The sequence below is a fragment of the Cervus elaphus genome, chromosome 5 (genome assembly GCF_910594005.1).
Source record: "Cervus elaphus chromosome 5, mCerEla1.1, whole genome shotgun sequence".
In the NCBI taxonomy this organism is placed as follows: domain Eukaryota; kingdom Metazoa; phylum Chordata; class Mammalia; order Artiodactyla; family Cervidae; genus Cervus; species Cervus elaphus.
In genome coordinates this window covers 8,253,785-8,267,020 of record NC_057819.1, presented here as the reverse complement: position 1 = coordinate 8,267,020, position 13,236 = coordinate 8,253,785, and the positions used below count along the sequence as shown (strand labels likewise).

The window sequence follows — 13,236 nt, the reverse complement described above, 5'->3', positions numbered from 1 at the left end:
AAAATGTCAATTGTGTACACAAATTACCTCTCAATATAAATCCTAGAGGGTTATCTCTGAATGCTAGGTGTGATGGTTAAGTTTTGTGTCAACTTGTGAGGGTATGGCACCCAGTTGTTTGGTCAGACACTGTTCTAGGTGTTGTTGAGAAAGTTTTTCAGAGATGGATTAATATCTATAGTTAGCTGACTTTAAGGACACTTTCCCTCTGAAATGTGGGTGAGCTGCATCCAGTCAGTTGAAAGAATGAGAGAGAGAGAGAAAAAAAAGAGGTCTTCCAAAAGAAGTAATTCAGCTTCTGGATGTCAGGCCTGCCAACCTCCACAATTTCATGAACCACTTCCTTAAGCCAATCTCTTAATTTATACATTTCCACATATCCTGCTGGTTCTGTTTCTCTGGAGAACTCTGACTGACAGGATTGGATTATAGACAATTTTTATTTTCACCTCTTTTTCTGTGAACCTCTTTCCCAACCTTTTGACAGTGCACATTTATTTTTTAATATAATAAAGACAAATTTTAGCAATTAAAAGTGGCCCCTGTCAAATTTATCTAAAGGCTTATGGATGCCCATTTTAAATTGGGTTCCATGGTTCTCAAATTTGAATACACTTTTCTAGAAGCACAGCTTTCACAGAAAACAAAGGACACTGTGGACGAGTGAACCAAAGCCAGGAGCATACAGTAGGAGCCAGTTAGTGAGTGTCTGCTGTGTGCAGGTGACTACGATGTGTCATCCACCCTTCCGGGAACTTTGCAAATGCCATCTCATCTTACCTTCCTGAGACCTCTGCAGGGTCCATAGCAAACTCTCATGTCACAAATGAGAGAGACAGGACTTAGAAAGGGAGGTTGTATGACAGTGTTGAAGACCCACTGTCAGCAAAAACATGCTGAGGATTATCTCAGAAACATGATGCTAACCCTTGGGGCAAGTGAAGCAAGCTGCAAAAATCGAACATCTCCCTCTATGTCTGTATCTGGGTCTATCTACTGGTAAGCAACCCCCTCACCAACACCAACCCCCGCCTTTTTTTTTTTTTTTTTAGCATACCTATATTTAAGTGCAGAGAAAAAGATATGAAATTACTCCTTGGGCAGAAGGATGGTGGAGGAGGGGGAGGGAGTCTAGGAATGAAAATTTTAAATCTCAGCTGTCAAAGGCACCCTAGTGATTATCCCTACCACCTGGCACCCTGGAGCCTGAAGTTGTTCATGGTGGAGGGAAATCTAGCAAGCTGAGACGACATCTGGAATTGGGTTAAATGACTATTATCTGGAGTATGCTTCAGACTCCTGCTATCCAGCGCCATCTCCTCCACTTCCCCACCTCTCACTCCGGGCGGGGAGAAGCGGTGGTGGTGGGTGTTGTGGTCCGGGCCTCAGTTTCTCCACATATAAATGATAAGGAGGAGGTTAGACTATGCAGATTCTCTTCTGTACAGGATGGCCCTCCACCCTCCAAATGAAGAATCGTCACACCCCCAAAAGCCACTGGTGTCCGTGGTGTCCCATCCCATGGCCCGGGGTGCACAGAGGTGAAGCCCCATTACATCGGGCACCCCAAGGAAGTTTTAATGACGCTCAGAGAATGTGCCATACAAGACAAGGACGGGCGGCAGAGTCAGGTGTTTGAGCGAAAGTGAAAGTGAAAGTCCATGGGATTCTCCAGGCCAGAATACTGGAGTGGGTAGCCTTTCCCTTCTCCAGGGGATCTTCCCAACCTAGGGATCAAACCCAGGTCTCCCGCGTTGCGGGCAGATTCTTCACCAGCTGAGCCACAAGGGAAGCTGGTTTGAGCTGAAGGTTTACAGCAATGAGATGGGAGGCTAGAAGTGGTGTGCGCAAACCTTCATTTAACCAAACAACTCAGCTGGATGCCAGCTCAGGTGTCAGGACAAAGAGATGCTGACCTTGTTCTCAGAAATAAGGGGGCTCCCCTTCTCTGTTTAGACTCTACTAGTGTTTATTGAGCCTCCACAGATGCCAGGCTCCTGGCTGGGTGCTTTGGATCCATTGAATCTTCGCAGTAGCCACGAGCAGTAGCTGCTATGGCTGGTTCAAGGAGGCACTCTGGCTTCCAGGATCACAAAATTGCTAAGGACAGAGTGAAATCAAAGCCAGATTGCTCAGTCTCCCAGTTCTATGCTTCTTCCAATAATAATAGCACTACTGTGATGGTTAGATGCTTATGCTTGCTCTCAGTCATATCTGACTCTTTTGTGACCTCATGGACTGTAGCCCACCAGGCTCCTCTGTCCATGGAATCTTCCAGGCAAGAAGACTGCAGTGGGTTGCCATTTCTTCCTCCAGGGGATCTTCCTGGCCCAGGGATTGAACTTGCATTTCCTGGGTCTCCTGCATTGGAAGGTAGATTCTTTACCCTTGTGCCACCTGGGAAGCCCCTTTAGATAGTTATAGTCACACCAACACGCTATTAGCTGGGAACTAGGCTGAATATGGAAAAGGCAATGGCAACCCACTCCAGTACTCTTGCCTGGAAAATCCCAGGGACGGCGGAGCCTGGTGGGCTGCCGTCTATGGGGTCGCACAGAGTCGGACACGACTGAATCGACTTAGCAGCAGCAGCGGCAGCAGCAGGCTGAATACACATGGCCTCGTTGAACACTTGCATCGCCCTGGTGGTATAAGGAGCCCCATTTTTAAGACAGGGAAACTCAAGTCTCAGAGGACTGAAACAAATTGATACAAGTCACCCAGATTATGAGGCAGAGCTAAGACTGGCATCTAAGTCTGAGATCTTTCCACTTTTGATGGTCTTATCAAATACTCTTCATGTACCAGGCACTGTGTAAACACTTGATACACTTTATCCTCGTAATGACAAAGCAGGTCTCACTCTCCCCATTAAACAGAAGGGGAAACAGGCTCAGAGGGGCAAGTGATTCCCTAAGGCCACACAGCTGACACGTGTCTGGATACCAGTCTGGGAACATCTGAACTCTGAGTCCCTACACCCTGAGCTCTCCCTCTCTAAGAAACCAGCCCCAGACCCTGTTTGAGCATTTCCAAAACACTGTGACGTATATTCACTCCCCTTTGACCACTAACCATTCACAAAGTCAAGGCTGTCACTCTGGGGTCTCTTGACGTTGGAGTTTGATTCTTTGTGAAAAGTAAAAGTGTTGTTGTTCAGTCGTGTTCGACTCTTTGCGACCCCATGGACTGTAGCCCATCAGGCTCCTCTGTCCATGGGATTCTCCAGGCAAGAATACTGGAGTAGGTAGCCATTCCCTTCTCTAGGGGATCTTCCTGACCTAGGGATCAAACTCAGGTCTTCTGCATTTCAGGCAGATTCTTTACCATCTGAGCCCCCAAGGAAGAGGCAGGCAAAAGTCTGTGAATCTATCTCCTTAGAGGAAGTGGAATTCCTACCTGGCATCTCCCAGGTGGTCCTTGCCTGCCTTCCTGGATGCAGGGAGGCCAGACTGCAAGCTGGGAAGAAGGAAGACTCTGTAAGCCCAGCACATCTCAGACAGGTCTCCCTTTGACATTTAAGCATCTGCTAATGAGTCCCTGAACCTCCCAGCTTAGAAAGCAGAGCTGAACTGAATGCCCTGAATACCAAGTGAGGTGAGGTTTTCCGAGGCCTTAAAGGGCCAGGGAGGGATCAGCAGCTGCTGTGCGGGTCTCTCTGGCCAAGGTGTCCACTGGGGTGGGGGTGGGGAGGCGCACAGTTTTGGGAGGTTAGTTCTAGGAGCTGTTAGCTTGCCGGATGTGGGGTGTTCCTACAGTCCGGCCCATTCTGCTTTTAGAGGGAAACCATGTGGATTCACAGAGAACCTTGTGATATCCTGTGGGAAGGCTAGAATACCAGGGGTCTGGGGAACACTTTGGAGGGCACTTCTCTCTGCAGGTTGCTCTCCATTATGGCTTGGTGATCAGAACACTGAGACTGTGCGAGGTGGCCAAGATGCTGAATCGTCCTTCTAGCCTCATTTCTTCCACCTGTATAATTGTAGATGGCTTCCCTGGTAGATCAAATGGTAAAGAATCGGCCTAGAATGTAGGAGACCCATGTTTGATTCCTGGGTTGGGAAGATCCCCTGGGAAAGGGAATGGCTACCCGCTCCAGTATTCTTGCCTGGAGAATCCATGGATAGAGGAGCCTGGCAGGCTACAGTCCATGGGGTCATGACGAGTTGGACACAACTGAGTGACTAACACATTCAGAACGGGTCACTGGTTCTCCCTACCGCTGGCACGAGGCTCTCTTGTCTCATATCTGAAAACACAAGAGAAGTGGCCAGCCTGGATTCCTTAAATTTCCTAACACTCTCTGATGATACAAAGAATTTTGGACTTCCACAGCACTAGGTGGATGCCTTCCTGTTTGCAAAAGGTCTCTCATGCCCAGCAGAAAGGGTACTGGTTTTAAATTCAGACACACCTGGGTCAGTACCTTACTTAGCTGTGTGTCCTTGGCCTGAGCCTTGGTTTCCTCGTCTGTGCTCAGGGATCATTATCTCTCCTGCACAGTTGGGATGGAAGTTGATACAGTGGCATCTACAGGGCCTGAGACCTACCAGGATTAAGTCAATGTCTCTTCCTGCTCCTTCTCCATCACTTGATCATGATTAAAAGGTGGCCAGACCCTACATAGGAGACACTATCAGTGCCCCATTAATACACTCCTGGCACTCACCGTCCCAGTACAGGCTGCCAGTGATGTCCAGTGACGTCACACACCTAGGGTGTGTGAAGGACGGACTACCCTTCCAGGGAGTTAATCTCCCTGGGAGCCACCCTCAGCTGATGATGGGTGAACTTTGGAGGATATTTATTTGGAGGATGCAGTATTTAACTGCAGCTTCCTGCCCCTCTGATGGGACATCTTTGAAGAACTCTCTCCACTGCCTTCCCAACAGGATTAAGCTTCCTCAGTAGTGACCTGCTTCATAAAGGGTCTGTGTTGACTCCTTCCCTTCCCTGTCTTATGTCTTCACTCCCCTGGAGGTCCATTGTGGGGTCATCGTTCAAATAAACCGAAGCTCACAGCCTTGTCTCGGGGAATCCAACTTAAAGTATTTTGGATCTTTGTGCATTCTTAATTCCCAAGGGGAATCCTGCAGGAAGTTCAGAGCTGCTGCTCTTCACAGCCTGTAATCTGTGAGATTGGCGCCCCCTGGAGTTGTGCAGTACAGTTCCTGGACAGTAGCAGCAACCCTGAGTAATGTCTTCCTAATGAGCAACCCTTGCTGAAGTAAAGCAACAAAGGAAAATGATAACAGCTGTTAGCTGTATGTCATTGATGCCAAGTATGTTACATGTGTGTGTGTGTGTGTATTGCTCAGTCATGTCCGACTGTTTGAAACCCCACGGACTGTAGCCCACCAGGCTCCTCTGTCCATGAGATTCTACAGGCAAGAATACTGGAGTGCGTAGTTCTTCCCTTCTCCGGGGAATCTTCCTGATGCAGGGATTGAACCGAGGTCTCCTGCATCGCAGGCAGATTCCTTACCGTCCGAGCCACCAGGGAAGCCCCAATGTTGCTCATGTTACCTCAGTTAATCCTCCAAACAACCTACGCAGTAGATGATGCTATTATCCTGTTTTGCAGCTGGAGACCCTGAGACGTAACAAGATTTGATGGGTATTACAGCTCACACGGCTAGTGGGGCACAGGGTTGGGATCTGGCTCCAGTCTTACTTGACGTCACATCCTAGGTTCCCACCTCTCTGCTATTCTGCAGGAAGCCTATCAAATTCCAACCTGATTGGGCTCCAGAGACCCCATGCCAGCCACCTGAATTTCCCAGAAACCCTCTCAGGCTCCACAGGAGGGGTCTAAGGATCACAAAAGCCTGTGCCCCACATTCTGATAATGTCAGCTCTTCATTGTCAGGCCAGCTGGGATGGTGCGTGACCTCGGCAGCTTGGGGTTTTTTTACTAGCAAGAGGCGAGCAGAGCAACTGTTCATCAGCTCTCTTGACTGGGGACAGTGCAAGTCTCTCTGAAGTCCATCATCTCTTTGTTCTGGGGCTTCACAAAAATGAGGGAAATGCCACCAGGCATCAGCTTAAAGGCAGACGAGGAAGAGTTCTTCTTGGTTTGAAAGAGGCCACCACCCCCCAGGGTAATTAGGCCAAGCTCTACTGCATTAAAGATGCTGGTGAGGAGGAAAGGCAGTGAGCTGGGAGCTGTAAATGGCTACCTATAATCAGAGGGAGACTGAATTACACAAAGAACCTAACTGTCCGAAGAGAATTCAAAACCAGCTATTTTTAGGCATCACCAAAGGCTCCTGTGAGCTGTTGGAAATTCAAATAACTTGAGCTGGGTGCTGCTCGGAGTGAATTGAGGAGTTTTTATTTTAGGAAGGAAGGTGCATCACCACTACTCCAAACAGGCACTGTGCTTTCTCGATTTCATCTCACATGGCCGGCATAGCAAGCAATCTTTACGGTTGGAACTGTCCTCATTTTACAGATGAGGCACTTGGGGCTCAGAGAGAATGAGTGGCATGGTCAAAGTCAAAATAGCAAGTCAGTGAAAGAGCTGGGATAGAAACAATGTGTGCCTGATCTTGAAACCTACGTCCAGAGTCTTCTGTGGTGGTCCAGTGGCTAAGACACCATGTTTCCAATTCAGGGGGCCCAAGTTCAATCCCTGGTCGGGGAACTAGATCCCACATGCTGCAGCTAAGACCTGGCACAGCCAAGTAGATAAATGCAAAAAACCCCATGTCCATTGCTCCCATCGCCTTCCTGGAGTTTGGTTTCAGGAGGAGTGTAAACTACACTTCCCCCACCACACAGAAGGAGAACAATTTTCTAGCTATCATGCCTTGACTGTAGATGGCAGAACTCATGAAGACCCATCTGAATTATAAAATTCAGGGATCCCCGGCATATATCAAGGGAAAGGAGAGGCCCCCAGGCCTGGCAAAGAAGGAGCTAGACATGGTCCCTCCCTCCATCCAGTGTGACTTTCCATGGTCATCTGAGGCTACATGGAGAAGTAGTTAAAAAGAGTATAGTGAGCATAAAGGACATGCATTGCACCAAATTTCCCTTCTAACATTTAAGAGAAAAAAATTGCTAGAACTAAGCTGGAGAGGCAGTGGAGAAAAGGGAACCCTCTTACACTGTTGGTGGGAATGCAAACTAGTACAGCCACTATGGAAAACAGTGTGGAGATTCCTTAAAAAACTGGAAACAGAACTGCCATATGACCCAGCAATCCCACTCCTGGGCATACACACCGAGGAAACCAGATCTGAAAGAGATACGTGTACCCCAATGTTCATCGCAGCACTGTTTATAATAGCCAGGACATGGAAGCAACCTAGATGCCCATCAGCAGACGAATGGATAAGGAGGCTGTGGTACATATATACTATGGAATATTACTCAGCCATTAAAAAGAATTCATTTGAATCAGTTCTAATGAGATGGATAAAACTGGAGCCCATTATACAGAGTGAAGTAAGCCAGAAAGATAAAGACCAATACAGTATACTAACACATATATATGGAATTTAAAAAGATGGTAACGATAACCCTACATGCAAAACAGAAAAAGAGACACAGATGTACAGAACAGACTTTTGGACTCTGTGGGAGAAGGCGAGGGTGGGATGTTCAGAGAGAACAGCATTGAAACAAGTATACTATCAAGGGTGAAACAGACCACCAGCCCAGGTTGGATGCATGAGATGGGTGCTCAGGGCTGGTGCACTGGGAAGACCCAGAGGGATGGGATGGAGAGGGAGGCGGGAAGGGGGAGAGGGATGGGAATACATGTAAACCCATGGCTGATTCATGTCAATGTATGGCAAAGACCACTATAATATTGTAAAGTAATTAGCCTCCAACAAATAAAAATAAATGGAAAAAAAAAATAAAAAGCACACAATAAAAAAATTGCTAGAACTAAGAACAGTACACAAGAACAGTATACAATTTACACTATGTAAATTGCAAACCATAAGTCAAGATCTATTTTTTCGGTGATAACATAAGCTTCACAGAGCTTTCCTCGTGGCTCAGTGGTAAAGAATCCGCCTGCAATGCAGGAGCCGTAGGAGATGTGGGTTTGATCCCTGGGTCAGAAAGATTCCCTGGAGGAGGGCATGGCAACCCATTCCAGTGTTCTTGCCTGGAGAATTCCATGAACAGAGGGCTCTGGCAGGCTACAGTCCATGGAGCCGCAAAGAGTTGGACATGATTGAAAGACTAAGCACCCAGGCGTGAGACTCTTATTACACCAGGTGATCTTAACAGTGTGTGTGTCTGCGTGTGGTGGGGGCGGGGAGGGGAGGAGAGCAAGAGACAGAGACAACAGAGACAGGACAATGTTCATATTACCCAGCCACTCTGAACATTAACCAAAAGCAGGTCTGGCTAATAGTGGCTGATGACATAAACAGTCCAATTCTTGTTATCTAGCTCAGCATCATTCACCAGAATGTTCTAGTGGCTGCAGCTTTCCCTCTAAATACACATCACTTTAAGGTCATCTCTTCTTATGGTCAAAGCCGCCATCCAAATAATGTAAGTACCGGCATAAAGAGAATCCGTAGTCACAAAGAGTCGGATGTGACTGAAGCAACTTAGCATGCACACACAATGTAAGCTTCATAATACTTTCATCAAAGATAGAAAAAAAAAATAGGGAAAAGGGCTGAGTCCTGGGAGAGGCTGGTCTGCAGTCATGGGGGTTTTGTTGTTATTTAGTCAGTAAATTGTGTTTGAATCTTTTGTGACCCTGTGGACTGTAGCCCGCCAGGCTCCTCTGTTCATGAGATTCCCCAGGCAAGTATGCTGGAGGGGGTTGCCATTTCCTTCTCCAGGGGATCTTCCCTACCCAGGGATCAAGCCTGCATTGGCAGGTCTCCTGTATTGGCAGGTGGATTCTTTACCACTGAGCCACCATAAAGCCCATGGGGGTCTTAGGCAGCACCGAAGGATGGTCAGCACCATGGACAGCCACCCATGGGCCCCACATATAAATGCGTTCTGTGATTCTAGTGAACCTTGCAAAGCAAATCTTGCAAGAATCTTTCAGGCAAATGGAATTTCTTGCAACATCCTATAAAGTCATAATATTCTCAAATCGCCAGCAGGTCTCTGCCCCTGGGAGGACAAGCCGCACTTGCTGACACATTTAGCAAACCTCTGTGAAAAATGTAATCCAACCAAGAAGGAAGTCCATTTCTTGGTCCTTTTGTAACAAGGGCAAAGAGTCCCCGTGCCCAAAAGTCTGTGTCAAGGAAGAATAGCAGGGTTCCTGCAGACATTTGCTCTGCCAACCTTTTAATGCTCTCGCTACTGTAGGAGCATTCCATCACCTCGGAGACATGGAGGCTGGCTCCCCACATGAGGCTGGCTCCCCACACAAGGCCGACACCCCATGCAAGGCCAACACCCCACCAGAGGGGTGCTCAGGAGGCAGTAAGCCTCCTTTGGATCTTCAAAATCGTTAAGAGTTCTGTGCCACTGCCCAGGGAAACACAATTAAGACACAGTGTTAATACAAACTAATGACTGCAAATGGAATCTGGTTTCCACCACACCTGTTTCCTGGAGCGTTTGCTCATTGCCCTGCCTAAAGCAATGCATGTCATGTCACGTGCTGGTGGAAGGCCTCCCTTCCTAACCTATTTGTGCATAAATCAGATCTCAGGAATGGGAAACCGAGCCTGTCACTGAGCCATAGCGAAGACCCTGGATATTCTGTGCTGTGTAGAGACAGGATGCAGGGCAGAAGCAGAGATTAGGGGTCAGGGGAGAAAGGAGGTAGATCAGGCTGAGGAGCGCTCCCAAGGGAGAGGCAACGGGGTCCAGAATCCAACACAAGAGGTCAGGGTGTTTGTAGCGCTATATCACATTAGCACCCAAACTAGGAGTCAGAGAGCTGGGTTCCAGCCTAAGTTCAGTCCCTAACAAGCACTGTGGCCTTGAAAACATCAGGCCTGCCCATTGTCCACTAAAATTAACTCTTGGCTTTTGCACACTCTGTTCCTTCTGCCCTGATTTCTCCCCCACCCTTTGGCAATGTGTCTCGAGTCTGAATATCCTCCTCTTTCACACCAGGCAAAATCCTGTGCATCTTTCAAGGCCCTAACCAGTCAGCCTTCTTCTGTGGAGCCACCCCCAGGGCTGTTCAATCTGACCACTTGTGCTTTTTAGGCCTCAGTTTCTAAAGCTGCAAAATGGAACATCAGCAAGGAAGGTGCTTCTAATGGGTCATTCAAAAATAACCTTTGCTGATCCTGGATTTTTGCTCTCAGCTGGATATGTGACTCTTCCTTTCACCTGGAAATCTTAGAATGAGATTCGGCTCAAATGTTGCTTTCTTGGCTCCTATATATACGTCACCACCGCCTCACCCACTTGAGCAGACCCCACTGGTCTTGGGTCTGCCCGTCCACTGGACGGTGACCTCCTTGAGAGCAGGGACTATGCTTGGTTCCTTGCCCATTCTCCTCTCCAAGCCTAAGCCACAGAGGAGCTCACCAAAGGTTTTGGTTCAACGAACAATCCTCATGCTCTCTCCCAATACCGTGTTGCCAACCGGGAGCCCACGAGGAATTCCAACTTGACCAGCCATCTGTCTCCTTATCCAAGCCACCTCCATGCTCATCTCAGACACAGTAGCAAGGTTAGCTAGGTTAGCACATTATCAAGGTCATTAGCTCTGAGGTTAGCAAGGCTTAGATTCCCTTTTGTAGTCTCCCAATGGAGGCGCCCAAGCTTCCAACCTTGCACAGCAACCATTCAGAACAACTGGGGTGGACTTAGACTCAAGGACTCCTCTCTTGGTAGAAATGAATGGGTTCCCCATCTTGAATGTAAATACAAAGACTACTTTCTCAGATGGAACAGAGTCTCACAGCGGAGGTGGGCAAGCTGAGGGGCACAGCAGCATCCCAGCAGCCTCAGGGGTCTCTCACCAGCAACCATCCAGGCAGCCTCCCCACTGCTACCAGGGCAAAACACACCCAACTGTAAGAGAATCTCATGGTCTGTGTGTGTTGAGGCTTTTACATTTCAGGTAATGGAAACAAAAAATCTCTGATGGTCCATGAGACTGCTATTGATTGGGCTTCTTAAGTGGCTCAGTGGTTAGAGGAATCCGCCTGCCAAGGCAGGAGATGCAGAAACGTTGGACTCGATCTCTGGGTTGGGAAGATCCCCTGGAGGAGGAAATGGCAACCCACTCCAGTATTCTTGCCTGGAGAATTCCATGGACAGAGGAGCCTGGCGGGCTACAGCCCATGGGGTTACAAAGAGTCAGACATGACCGAGAGACTAAGCACCCATGCGTGAGACTGCTGTTACACAAGGTGATCTTAACAGTGTGTGTGTCTGCGTGTGTGTGGGCGGTGGGGGGCAGGGTGGGGAGAGCAAGAGACAGAGATAGAGAGACAGGACAGTGTTCTTATTACCCAGCCACTCTGAACATTAACCAGAAGGTCTGGCTGAGAGCGGCTGCTGACATACACAGCCCAATTCTTGTTATCTAGCTCAGCATCACTCACCAGAATGTTCCAGTGGCTGCAGCTTTCCCTCTAAATACACATCACTTTAAGGTCATCTCTTCTTATGGTCAAAGTCGCCATCCAAATGATGTAAATACTGGCATAAAGAGAATCAGTAGTGGATTCCCCTGGCGGTCCAGTGGTAAAGAATCCGCCTGCCAATGTAGGGGGCATGGGTTCGATCCTTGGCCTGCGGGAAGATTCCACACGCCACAGAGCAACTAAGCCCGTGTGTCACAATGCCTGAGCTCTCCTTCTGGAGCCTACGCGCCACCACTACTGAGGCTGTGCACCCTAGAATCTGTGCTCCGAAACAAGAGTGGCCATGGCAGTGAGAAATCCATGCACTGCAATGGAGGGTAGCTGCCACTCACCGCAAGTGGAGAAAATCCGCATGTGGCAAGGAAGACCCAGCACAGCCAAAAATAAATAACTAAATAAAGTGAAAGAAATCAGTATTGGGGATGATAAATCTGCCATCAAATCAAAACCTCACTACCCTAACAGTCAAACCAAAAACTCGCTGTGCAGACATTATCCAGCCTGGATTTCACACACCCTCCGTGTCCTCTGCCAGCCAGGCCCTCAGACCTGGCTGAACTGAGGCAACGATGGAGAGGGAGATGGTACCTCCGTTTCTAGAAATCAGCTGCTTTGCAAATTGGCGGCTCACTTGACCTTGCTGCAGGGCAAAGTGTGCACAGAGCTTCAAAAACATGGGGCTTGGAAAACAGGACACATTATCGAGCAAACCAGCAATGAATTTTTATCAACAATGACATTCACACGAAGAGGCCTTTTGCTGCGTGCACACAGGTGTTAAGGTTCTGCCAAGTCCACCAGAGTGCGCAGGCCTACATTCTGGGCGGACCTTGTCAGCTCCACTGAGGTCTAAGACCTTATTATTCAAGGTATGGTCCATGGACCAGCAGCCTACCATCACCTAGGACCTCCTTGGAAATGCAGAATCTCACCTGCTGAATCAGAGTCTGCATTTTAACAAGATCTCCCTGGGATTCCCCGGCACCTTCAAATTTGAGATTTGTAGTTCTGGATTCCTATTCCCGAGGCAGGACCTCATCAGAAGAGTACCCAGGACAAACCTCAGCCCTCTGTCTTTCGTCAAGGTCATTAGCTCTGCTTACAGGTCTGAACATCAGCTCTGAGGTCACAAGACTGTGTGACCTTGGGCAGGCTTACTTAAATTCATTAAGCCCCAGTTTCCTCACTGTAAAATGGAGATGATTAACCACGGCAACGGCCTGAAAAGTCTGTAGGGAAGGGAAACAAAATCAGGCTTGCAACGGACTTAGCACAGCCGATGCTTGAGAAACAAACATTAACTGCTACTAAACAGCCAACGAAGGAACAGTGGGACAATATCCACAGCGGAGGGGGTGGCTACTGTCCTCACCTAATCACACCCTTCCCTCCCTCAGTCTGAAAACTGGAGAGTTTTTCTAATACGACCAAAACATTGGCAAGTGAGGGATAAACTGTCTCTGCATGCATGCGTGCTAAGTCGCTTCGGTTGTATCCAACTCTTTGTGACCCCCTGGACTGTAGCCCACCAGGCTCCTCTGTCCACGGGATTCTCCAGGCAAGAACACTGGAGTGGATTGCCATGCCCTCCTCCAGGGGATCTTCCCGACCCAGGGATTGAACCCTTGCCTCTTACATTTCCTGCACTGGCAGGCCGGTTCTTTACCACTAGTGCCATCTGGAA

The 13,236-nt window shown here is 48.4% G+C and overlaps 1 protein-coding gene across 10 annotated transcripts in view; it reads right to left on the bottom strand.

The window, feature by feature from the left end:
- The window catches only part of WSCD2 (WSC domain containing 2), a 128,094-nt gene that overhangs the window by 21,289 nt on the left and 93,569 nt on the right, over positions 1 to 13,236 (bottom strand). The gene's annotated exons all lie outside the window — the stretch shown is intronic.